The sequence below is a fragment of the Schistocerca cancellata genome, chromosome 8 (genome assembly GCF_023864275.1).
Source record: "Schistocerca cancellata isolate TAMUIC-IGC-003103 chromosome 8, iqSchCanc2.1, whole genome shotgun sequence".
Taxonomy (NCBI): Eukaryota; Metazoa; Arthropoda; class Insecta; order Orthoptera; family Acrididae; genus Schistocerca; species Schistocerca cancellata.
Window position 1 is genome coordinate 279,901,483 of NC_064633.1, and position 13,170 is coordinate 279,914,652.

Here is a 13,170-nt window from a genome sequence, read left to right on the forward strand (position 1 = left end):
GTACAATCTGCAGTGAATCCACACAAGTCTCAGTCCATAGTCGTTAGGTTAAATCAGCCTCCAACTGACATGAGCTACTGTGTGAAGGCACTCGGAAAAAGATTATAAAACTGTCACGGTGGATTCGGGTGGCCGGTATAAACGTCTGTCATTAATCTGAGTTCATCTGCATCTATTCCAAGCGTTCATAACTTCTCAGTCAGACTCAATTTCGACGTCGATAGTCACAATATTTTCGCCGGCTGCGATGAACACTCCGCATCCCATAGCGTCTAATCTTTATTATCGACATACATTCCAGGTTTCGCTAAATATTTCAGAGCTTCCTATTTCGGGTTTCAGCCTGCTCTCGGTTACGAGTATAATTTTAGCGTGACAGCTTTCGTGGAAGGCAGTAAATTCAGGAACTTATAACGAATAATTCGACAATTTACTGTCAAACTTTTGACAATCGAAGTGCTTTTACTTTGTACAAGGCCTGATATCGGCCTCTGCGCACTGTCTGGCGTGTGTTCATTAGAGGACCTCAAACTACCTGCTAGCGTAAAAAAAACCCTCGTACAATCCAAAAGTACTCTGCTTCCTTTGGTACTGCACCCCTGACATATCAACGAGAATTCTACAATTCTCCATCCCATAACGCAGGTTCAGAAATCGACAGTCACAGAATCGACGGAGCCTTTGGCTGAGACCCTCCCCTCGGCTCCTTTCACAAATTAAATTCAATACCTATTGTGATATTCAAGGAGTTCCACTAGACCTTGTCGTTTTAGCTACTTCATCCTCTGCTGCCTTCAATATTTCTTCTCTTAAGGCTATCCATTCGTCTTCTACAATATTCCTTCCTCCTGTTTCAGTCAATCGTTGCCTAATACTCTCTTTGAAACTTTCAACAACGTCTGGTTCTTGAACTTCTCCAGGTCCTATCTCCTCAGTTTCCCACCTTTCTTAAACTTCTTCAGTTTTAATCTACAATTCATAACCAATAAATTATGGTCAGAGTCCACATCTTACAGTTTAAAATCTGGTTCGAAATCTCTGTCTTACTATTATATAAACAGTCTGAAACATTCCAGCGTCTCGAGGGCTCTTCCACGTATACAAATTTCTTTCATTATCAGTAAACCAAGTGTTAGCGATGATTAAAGTTACGCACTGTGCTAAATTCTGTCAGACAACTTCCTCTTACATTCCTTTCATCATGTCTACATTCTCCTCCTGGTTTTCTTTCTCTTTCTTTTCCTACTACCGAACTCCATACCACTCATCACAGTTAACTTTTCCTCTCCCTTAACCGTCTCAACAATTTCTATTATTTTATCTTACATTCTTCCACTCTTCTCATCATCTGCGGCGCTGGTTGGGATATAAAATTGTACTACTGTGGTAGGTGTTAGCTTTGTGTCTGACGTGACTACGATAGTGCTTTCACTATGCTGCTCATATTAGCTTACCCGCATTCCTGTTTTCTTGTTCGTAACTGCTCCTGCATTACTCCTGTTTGATTTTGTGTTTATAATCATGCACTCACCTGACAGTCAGTCCCCATAGCTGAGTGATCAACGCAGCTGATTGCCATGCTGGCGACATGGCTTCGATTCTCTCTTCTGCCAGGCATTTTTCCTATGTGGGAGGTTTGGTAAGAGGTGCACTCAGCCTCGTGAGGCCACCTGAGGAGCTGCTCAACCGACTAGTAGCGCTTCCAAGGTCAAGAAACCCCAAAACGATCGGAAGGGCAATGAAGTGACGATATGATCCCCCATACCGCACCCGCAGACACCTTTGCAGACGATGAGATTGTGGTCGGTCGGACCAGATTGGCCCATTCCGTTTATGACCAGAATACAGAATTGTATCTCCTTTTTTACTCACCTGACCAGAAGTCCTGTTCATCCTGCCACGGAACTTCACTAATCCCCACTATACCTTTTGTCAACCCATCCATTTCACTATTGAAATTTTCTAATCTACCTATACAATTAAGGGATCTCACAAGTTCTGGTCTGATACGTAGAATGACAGTTTTGTTTTTGCTGATGATGAAATGCTCCTGCCCAGAGATACAAATGGGAATATTTTACCAAAGAGGATGCCATCATCAACAGCAGGCGTCTGTGTTGTGATGTTAACGGCAGCCTACGTGTGGGCTGGTATTCCTTAGTTTTGCTGCTACTGCTTTTCGATCAATCGCGCAGGATGAGATAGACTATTGCAGGGCGTCTACAACTTGTTCTAGGATGGTAGGCGCAGATGTGAAGAGGCAACCATGTGGTTGGTGTACAATATGGCAATCCTCCATTGTGGTGGACAGACTTGGTAGGCCAGAGCCTTGACTACGAGGTGCATTCAACTTCTAAGGCCTCCGACTTTTTTTCTAATTAACTACTCACCCGAAATCGATTAAACTAGCGTTACTTCTCGACGTAATCGCCCTGCAGACGTACACGTTTTTCATAACGCTGACGCCATGATTCCATGGCAGCGGCGAAAGCTTCTGTAGGACTCTGTTTTGACCACTGGAAAATCGCTGAGGCAATAGCAGCATGGCTGGTGAATGTGCGGCCACGGAGAGTGTCTTTCATTGTTGGAAAAAGCCAAAACTCACTAGGAGCCAGGTCAGGTGAGTAGGGAGCATGACGAATCACTTCAAAGTTGTTATCACGAAGAAACTGTTGCGTAACGTTAGCTCGATGTGCGGGTGCGTTGTCTTGGTGAAACAGCACACGCGCAGCCCTTCCCGGACGTTTTTGATGCTGTTCAGGAAGGAATTTGTTTTTCAAAACATTTTCGTAGGATGCACCTGTTACCGTAGTGCCCTTTGGAACGCAATGGGTAAGGATTACGCCCTCGCTGTCCCAGAACATGGACACCATCATTTTTTCAGCACTGGCGGTTACCCGAAATTTTTGGTGGCGGTGAATCAGTGTGCTTCCCTTGAGCTGACTGGCTATTTGTTTCTGGATTGAAAAGTGGCATCCACGTCTCATCCATTGTCACAACCGACGAAAAGAAAGTCCCATTCGTGCTGTCGTTGCGCGTCAACATTGCTTGGCAACATGCCACACGGGCAGCCGTGTGGTCGTCCGTCAGCATTCGTGGCACCCACCTGGATGACACTTTTCGCATTTTCAGGTCGTCATGCAAGATTGTGTGCACAGAACCCACAGAAATGCCAACTCTGGAGGCGATCTGTTCAACAGTCATTCGGCGATCCCCCAAAACAATTCTCTCCACTTTCTCGATCATGTCGTCAGACCAGCTTGTGCGAGCCCGAGGTTGTTTCGGTTTGTTGTCACACGATGTTCTGCCTTCATTAAACTGTCGCACCCACGAATGCACTTTCGTCACATCCATAACTCCATCACCACATGTCTCCTTCAACTGTCGATGAATTTCAATTGGTTTCACACCACGCAAATTCAGAAAACGAATGATTGCACGCTGTTCAAGTAAGGAAAACGTCGCCATTTTAAGTATTTAAAACAGTTCTCATTCTCGCCGCTGGCGGTAAAATTCCATCTGCCGTATGGTGCTTCCATCTCTGGGGCATATTGACAATGAACGCGGCCTCATTTTAAAACAATGCGCATGTTTCTATCTCTTTCCAGTCCAGAGAAAAAAAATCGGAGTCCTTATAACTTGAATGCACCTCATACTACTAAACCAGCAGTCACATTCCTATGCAGTGCAACATCAAGCCACTGTCACATCGATAAGCCCGACAAATCTGAATAAAGGACAACCCGACCAGTGGTCAAATGGAGATCCGCAAAGATTCACCTTTAAAACTGATAAAGGTGCTGATAACGCTGTCTCATACTAGTACGTTGCTTCTCTGTGCCCTTCACAGTGATAATTATAATTCAACATCTTATACTGTTCGCTCCACTTACACCTATATATTCCAGGAGACATCGTAACAACACTAAACTCTAACAACATTATTCTATCTGGTGGCAGTTTACCTGTCACAGAGAATTTCAATTGTAATCATTTACTTATCTGCCAATAGAGTATACGTGTACGAAGTTACAGTGACATCCGACCATGTCTCTGGGTGCGTCATTTTTGTTTTGGTCAGGCAATGTGTGACAGCAGCATTGTCTGCTGGATCGGCCCAGGGTTGGAGTAGGTGGCCGCTGAGACAGAGAGCAAAAATACGAGGTGGGGTTTCAATAAGTAATGCAGCACTCTTTTCCCAAAGCAGGTTGGTTTTATTCAGGATTCAATATACCATACTATTCCCCACCGTTTTGGCTGCAAAACCGTATTTTTCAACATAATCTCCGTTCAGTGTGACGGCCTTACGACGCCTTACTGGGAAGGCCTATATGTCCACATGGCACAGTTTCACTGGTCGACGCCGGAGCCAACGTCTTACTGCTTCACTAACCTCCACATCAAATGGTTCAAATGGCTCTGAGCACTATGGGACTTAACTGCTGTGGTCATCAGTCCCCTAGCACTTAGAACTACTTAAACCTAAGTAACTTAGGACATCACACACATCCATGCCCGAGGCTGGATTCGAACCTGCGACCGTAGCGGTGGTGCTGTTCCAGACTGTAGCGCCTAGAACCGTCGGCCACCCCGGCTTGCCCTCCCCATCTGCTTCTCCCGGTGTGCATCCTGGCGAGAGCCAGGCTGTAGATGGCTGAGGAAGAACAGTCGGATGAAGTTTTGTGAGCCCCTCACCGGTGCGCAGACTTTTGTGAAGCCTTGCGTTGTCGAGGAGAAGGAGAAGCTCGCGTGCATTTTTGCGGCGACAAATATGCTGAAGTGGTTTCTTCGTTTTCGAGGGTAGCGCAGTACACTTCAGAGTTGATCGTTGCACCATGAGGGAGGACATCAAAAAGAATAATCCCTTCAGAGTGCCAGAAGATGGTCGCCATTACTTTACCGGCGGAGGGCGTGGCTTTGAACCTTTCTTCCGAGTAGGAATGGTGTGGCACCACTTTATGGATTGCCATTTTGTTTCTTGTTCGAAGCGATGAATCCACGTTTCATCACCTGTGACGGTGTTCAGCAAAAAATTGTCAGCATCAGCCTCTTAATGCACAAGCAGTTCCGCACAGATGTTCCGTCATTATTCTTTGAGGTCTTCTGTTAATCAGCGAGGAATCAAACGGGCACACATCTTCGAGTACCCCATCTGGTGGACGAGTGTATCAGCTCTACTAACAGAGACGTCCAGCTGTGCAGCAAGGTGTTAGATTGTGATCTGTCGCATCTCGAATGAGAGTGTCCGCACGTTCTGACACTGCAGGGGTCAAGCTGTGTAGAACCAAGCGGCACGAGGGAGATGGGACAGGTTTGCGCGACCTTGTTGCGATGATGATGACCGATTACTCGTCCAACGAATCACCGTGCTTTTGTTCACTTCAAGGTCTCCGTAGACATTCTGAAATCCCCTATGAATATATGCGATGCTCTGGTTTTCCGCCAAAGGAGTTGCAGCTCTCTGCTTGGAACGCCATCTCCGTTACAAGCCAAATTTTGAAAGCTACATATAGCGCGGATCTCCATTAGCTACAGGAGTGAAGCGGGAATATTCCACGATATACCACAACAAATTTCACATTTTTAACGGGAACTGGCAGAGAAACAAATGTGTGGCATTACTTCTTGAACGCCCCTCCTAACGGGAAGTACACGTAATATACACATAACACTGCTTTATTTAACTTGAGTCTCAGCAAGTACTATTAAAGTCCAAAATACAGGGTGATTCAAAAAGAATACCACAACTTTAGGAATTTAAAACTCTGCAACGACAAAAGGCAGAGCTAAGCACTATCTGTCGGCGAATTAAGGGAGCTATAAAGTTTCATTTAGTTGTACATTTGTTCGCTTGAGGCGCTGTTGACTAGGCGTCAGCGTCAGTTGATGCTAAGATGGAGACCGCTCAACAGAAAGCTTTTTGTGTTATTGAGTACGGCAGACGTGAATCGACGACAGTTGTTCAGCGTGCATTTCGAACGAAGTATGGTGTTAAACCTCCTGATAGGTGGTGTATTAAACGTTGGTATAAACAGTTTACAGAGAATGGGTGTTAGTGCAAAGGGAAATGTTCTGGACGGCCGAGAACGAGTGCTGAAAATGTAGCACGCATCCAGCAAGCATTTGTTCGCAGCCCAGGAAAATCAACTCGCAGAGCTAGCAGAGAGCTGCAAATTCCACAATCAACTGTATGGAGAGTCCTACGAAAAAGGTTAGTTATGAAACCTTATCGTCTGAAATTGGTTCAAGGCAGGCAGCCCGTGACAGAGCACTTCATCACTGGCCTCCAAGAAGCCCTGATCTTACCCCCTGCGACTTTTTCTTATGGGGGTATGTTAAGGATATGGTGTTTCGGCCACCTCTCCCAGCCACCATTGATGATTTGAAACGAGAAATAACAGCAGCTATCCAATCTGTTACGCCTGATATGCTACAGAGAGTGTGGAACGAGTTGGAGTATCGGGTTGATATTGCTCGAGTGTCTGGAGGGGGCCATATTGAACATCTCTGAACTTGTTTTTGAGTGAAAAAAAAAACCTTTTTAAATACTCTTTGTAATGATGTATAACAGAAGCTTACATTATGTTTCTTTCATTAAATACACATTTTTAAAGTTGTGGTAATCTTTTTGAAACACCCTGTAATTATGTGAGACAGGCAGGTTCCTTATATGCAACAATAACAGAGGCTAACTAATAGGACTTCGAATGCGCCGAAAGAACACTACCAAAAGACTGGCTAGCATCGGTGTAGCGTCTTCTTAAGTCAGCTCCGTGGTGGCACAAGCCTCGCGTGCTGCAAAGGATGCGTCATGCAGGGGGCCGCAGACTGGCGGGCAATCACATGAGTTGCTACCAACTTCATGATGTGAACTGCCCTCCATGGTATCGACGGCGTACGGCACAACATTCTCCCATCTGCCACGTCTCCTCGTCAATCTGTCGCACCGCACTGATTCTATAGAAACAGCTGCCACATACACACTACTTTATTTTCACGACTTACATTTGCAGCTGAGGGTCAGGTGACGGCCTGGTACCGGTTCTACACCATCTACAGCGCTCCAAAGCGACCAGTCTGCTCTTTTAGGAACATGACTAATATATTGTCAGGTGACTTAACGCGTGACCAACAAGTGTATCGTAAAATATCTGTCTATAAACCAATATTGATTCATAGCCTGACCTTTGGCATCTCTTAGTTCCTCAGATTCGATAAATCCAGTTTACCTTAGTGTAAGCTCTCCCTGCACACATAAGTTTCGTATATGATGAACACTTAGGCATTCCGTCACATCTCGACCGGCCCACTAAATCACAAGATCTAAATATCACAGATGATATTTGGGACTATTTGGGACAGCAGGTGAATCAATATCACCATTACTTTGATTGTTCCTAGGGATCTAACCACCAATGTGGCTTCAGCTGGGTATGCCACACCGAAGAAAGTTATGGGTTCTCTTCCTCGCCTAATTGAGGCCATTATCAAAGCGATGTTAGGTGGTATTAGAGTAATCTCTCCCCAGATGATTAATTACGTGGCCCTGTTTAATTCTCCCCATATGAAATATATGTTTGCCAAAGTTTTTTTGTGTATGTTTTGTCGCCTTACACCTTCTACCCGAAGCCTTGTGAAGCATATTGCCAAACATTATGGAACCCATCTTCCAAATTGAACCAAGTAGCATTTATAGTTTTATTGTTTTCCTAGTGTTCAAGGTTTTTATCCTTAACATTTACATGGAATGTGAATTTTTATTCTACACCTGTTAGGATTATTTAATTTGATCGAGATAATTTTAACAAATGCTTTCTTGAATATTTTTAAATTGCATGCTCCACTAATTATAAGTTTCTTGAGTTTGCTAGGATACATTGATGCATTTTGCAGTAAGCCCATCTCAATCCTCGCCAGTAGGGAGTGCAATGCAGCTACAGGTAAATGGACCATTGAGACTCTAACACAAACTTACCGCTATAATTGAACAGGCTGTACTTGACAAGACATAGTTTACATTGGCAGTAAGCAGAATTCAGTAACGTAACACCAAATGGAGAGAAATACATAAGGTTGTAACGTGTCTATAATTTTGCACATTACAAGCACTCATCTACATACTTTACCGTGATTTACAACCAGAACTAGGTGTCATTTGATACGTTGCACATAGTACATTTGTATATGATTTTGTTTATGTATTGTGTAGTATTTGTGCAAATTGGAAACAAATTGTATGTATTAGTGGGTTCAGAATTCACAAAAGAAAACCTTTTGTGAGACACACTGGAGGCAAAAACGTGATGTGCGGATGGAACGGGAGGCTAATGGCACAGCTGAAGAGAAAAGCGGAAGCAAGGGACGCCATTGGTAAGCCAAAGCCGTGTTGCGGACATGGGCAAACAGCAGGCTTATTCTAAAGCATCTACCTGAAGACCTCGGGCGGCAGGCGACGACTGAACAGGTAGTAAGCCTTGCTGGCTCAGGTGAAGATGGGTATTTAAACAGCAACTAATGACTTGTCTCCACTATTGTATTACATGATGGAGACGAGATAAGCAAGTGCACATATGATACAGTCAGTTAAACCTACAGCGCAACTGCTGATGGCTGTACTAAACTGTGAACTCTATTTGCTTTTCCTTTTGCTGTTCTCTGGCAGACAGATACTGATAAACATCATAATTTGTAGCAGTCAGTCACCTGATACTGACTTCCAAAGAACCCGAGTCACACACAATGACTCTAGTTCCATGATAACCTACCTGTCCACATTTACCGATATCCTTATCCAAAATACAATATTTACATCAACAGAAAGAAGCGACATGAAGAACAGAGTAGTAGGAACCCAAACATAGTAAATAAAGAAAAGAAACGCGAACTGAAGACTATATACCATTACAATTCTCTTAGGCGACGCAGAAGAATTTTAGGTGATACTGTGTGCAAATTCTACAATAACTTGGCTGTTTCAAATCTTACATCCACTTACCTTGCTGTAAATTTCAAGGATCCTTCCACATCATCAACTCTGCAAGAGACTTGTAACCTGACAGAATCAAGAATGGGCAGAAGATCCAAAGATTGAATTGCAAAGCCACCATGACCGACCTCAAACAGGTTGTTGAATCAATCTTCACTTCCTAAACTTCACAAAAACTGTAGCTTCCATCCCCGTACACAAATGAAGATGGAAGTGTGTTGTGAAATCCGAATCGGTTTGTGACTCTTGATAAAAAAAGGCATATAATTTGATTAATACTGAACAGTTACACTGAGAAACTAACAGTTTCCGATATATTTATCATTTTTGTAAACATCTTGTACTTATTTTTCAGGGTAGTCTTAAGAAAATATTGGTGTATATATTCATGTAAAATTATTGTTTGTTATTCGCTTTGATCATGATGCTATGTGCTTCACTGTTTTTAAATATTTGTATATTTATTTATGTAAAATTAATCTTTGTCATTTTCTTTGATAATGATGTTATGGGTTCAAACTTTTTAATGTATTACATTCTTATACACTGTGAACAAGAGCATTAGTTACAATTGGTGGTAGATCCAAACTCTTATTATAAATATTAGTTGTCACAGTAAATGTAAATGCAGTTTGTCAAAGAAGGCTTTAGAACATAAGATATTTGAAATATTTAAAGAGTATATACGTTAGAGAAACACTAGACTTGGATAGTCCGTTTGTCAAATGATGTGTTTTTTTTTTTTTTTTTTTTTTTTTTTTTTTAATGCAAGCCAAGATATGGCCAAGTAAAATTATGTACGATGTTTCACAGAGTCTTATATAATTGTATAATTAACAATAGATAATCTCTAGAATAACTGACATAACTGCTTGTTTTGCATATTAATGGCTAAATGAAGCACATGTAATTTATTGAACAACCACGTTGGAAAGATTAGGATACTTTAATATTTCTTGACTTAACCTATGTCTTAGGGATGGATGAATGACAGAGAGCATAGGCCTTAAGTCTAAAGAAAGATGGGAACTGACATTTTTGAAAAGAGCATAAAAAATTTGTAACGTTAGTTAAATTTCTTTTGATAACATGGGTTATTTTGCATGATATTGTATTTTCCAATTGTCATGTCCAGAAAATTGTTCCAAATATAAGGAGCAGACAGATTAAATAATAAACATGTAGTAAATATATTTGTGGCAGTAAGCCCATGAATGAACGCAAAATGACTGAGGAAGAATATATCGTGATTCAATTGTTCATCTGCCCTCGTATTGTTATTAGTTCGGGTGTACAGACAATTGATGGTTATATTATTTTGTACTGGATGAGATAATACTATAAGAATTACCCCACCTATCGCAAAATAGTTCATTAGGTCTGGGTATTGTAAGGTGGCTATAATTTCACACCTTACAAGCTCTCATCTACATACTTTGCCGTGATTTACAACCAGAATTAGGTATCAAAAATGGTTCAAATGGCTCTGAGCACTATGGGACTTAACATCTATGGTCATCAGTCACCTAGAACTTAGAACTAGTTAAACCTAACTAACCTAAGGACATCACACAACACCCAGTCATCACGAGGCAGAGAAAATCCCTGACCCCGCCGGGAATCGAAGCCGAGAACCCGGGCGCGGGAAGCGAGAACGCTACCGCACGACCACGAGCTGCGGACAATTAGGTATCATTTGACAGGTTGTAGATAGTATATTTGAATATTTAAAGAACACTGACGTTGTAAATAGTTGTTAACGCTTATTGCCTGAAAGGTGATGGATTGTCTTTATTATCAAAACGGCGTAATGAATGATTGCCTGTATTGCTAGAGGTTGGAACGCCAATGTAAATGAAAAGGCAGGTGTAACTCAGGCCCTAGGTCGAAAAGCCTGCACAGGTGTGTTGGTTCTGCTAAACACAGGAAGGAGCCCCAAGACGGACGGTCAAGGCACCTGAGCGCTGAAGCACAATAGAGTGGCGGCTGGCCGATGGTGCAGTGGTGCCGGAAGTAAAACCGGATAATACTTCGGAAACTCTGAAAATTTTGGACGCCACAGAGAGGAACGAGGAAGCATTACCTCGGAAATCACGCAGGCTGGGTTATTTCCTAGGATTTTTACTCTAAGAAGCGTACCATTGTATGAGTATTGGCATTTCCTCGCAAACTTTCCGCACTGGACGAAAAAAGACTAACATATGGTTGGCCGGCATTCGGAAGAATCTGTAGAGAGGGAGAATATTCCATAGTTTCGAGAATATGATTCGCCTTCTGCAGTTACGAGGGAGAGGAGTCGAGCTTTGCTGGGAAGCCAGAGGTGGGGAGGAGGAAGTCTTCTGTTTTGAGTGCCCGTGTTTGACGATCGCTCAGTATCAGCTTTTGTTGCTACAGACAGACTTGTTGTCTTTGCTCTCAGAAGATTTTATAGTTAGAACGGTTAGGTGCTGTACTGTTGCAAACTTATACGATTCTGGACTTCGCCTCCGGGTAGCAAGTCATCATTGAGTTCGCAGCATTCAGTGATTGAGAGCACTTCTTCTGCTTATACTCACGTTGAGACGTTACCTGAACTCCGTCTTTATGGCTGGGAGATAGCGTTTCTCGTCTGTAGAACACAGACAGGAGAAGAAAGTATTAGATTATACTTGTCAGACGACCGTCTCCTGTCATCCTAGTGTCTGAATGATTTATATATATATATATATATATATATATATAATTTTTTTTTTTGTGGCTAGAGTTATTCCGTCATCGCAGACGTGTTCGATAACCATCACTCCGACGCACCGGATGCAGTACATACAGTGATATTGCTAATTGCGTTGACTTATTAGGGCTATAAAGCTAAACAGATGTGATCACGTAAATTTTGTTTCCACTGATGTTGGACACCACTGTAGATCATCTTTGAAAGTAGTGTCTTCTAGTGTTTGATACGTAGATGGTGTCTGTCATGTCGCATTATTTACTCGTATATTAGAGGGCGTAGCCATAAAAAAGGATAGATTTGGGCAAATGATCAATCATATTAGGTAGGAAATTCATTTGTACCTCTTTATGTCCTTTGGACATTTATATATAAACATTTGTAATATATAAAGTGGTTTCAATCTGCAATAAATGTATAAGTGGAAACAGCATTTATCATTTGGAGTTACTAGGTCCCTTAATCATTCATTTATGTTTATGTTGTAATTTATATGTTAAAGATCAAGAAGGAGGCGATAATATCACCGTTAAGAGATCGAAAGATCTACTTCAGCGGCTAGTCAGACAGGACCAAATCATCATTTTCGCGTTCAGTATTTTCCATTGCACACATTCATTTTACATCCACCTGGAGCAGCATCTTGGATTGTACTGATTACTTCATGCACATCTACACCCCGCAAGCCAATTTTTGATGTGTGACTGAGGGCGTCTTCCTCCCCGCAAACGGTCTGTGGGCAGATATCTAGGAAGTACGCTCTCGTAATTTTAATAGTAATTCACATCGTGCTGCAGAACGCCTCTCCTATAGTGTCTGCCACTGGACCTCATTGAGTATCTCAATGACGCTTCCGCGCTTTCTGGATGGACCAGTGGCGAAACGTGTTCCTTTTCTCTGGAACTTCTGCTATTCTTCTATCAATCCTATCTGGTATGGATCCCAGACTGACGAGTAATACTGAAGCATCGATCAAACGAGTATTTTGTAAGCTACTCCTTTGAAGGTAGACTACATTTTCTGAATCTCAAACTGGTATCTTCCTTACTGGCGACTTTCACTTTTGGTCGTTCCAATTTAAATTGCCCTTTACGCGTACCTTAAGATGTTTAGTGGATGTGGATCCTCCCAGTCCATGTTCGGCAACTGTGAATTGGGTCTTTCTACCTGTTTCTGCGCAATAGGTTTCATTTTCTTTTATGTTGGGCGCCAACTGCCAATTCCTGCAACAAGCGTCGATCCTCTTTAGGTCTTTGTATATTTCTCTACATTTTTATATCGTTGCATCTCCTCTGTATACAATAGCATCACCTGCAAAAAAGCCTCAGTGGCACTTCCGACGTTATTCACTTTTTACGTATATTGTTAAACTTAATGATCCTGTAACAATCTCTTGCGATACGCCCGAAGTGACTTTTCCATCCGAAGATTTCTTTCCGTTAAGAGTTTAGAGTTACATGGTGTGTACTGTTTA

At 42.3% G+C, this 13,170-nt stretch overlaps 1 protein-coding gene across 1 annotated transcript in view; it reads right to left on the bottom strand.

The window, feature by feature from the left end:
- LOC126095513 (regulator of hypoxia-inducible factor 1-like) overlaps window positions 1–13,170 on the bottom strand; it is a 250,030-nt gene that overhangs the window by 209,737 nt on the left and 27,123 nt on the right. The gene's annotated exons all lie outside the window — the stretch shown is intronic.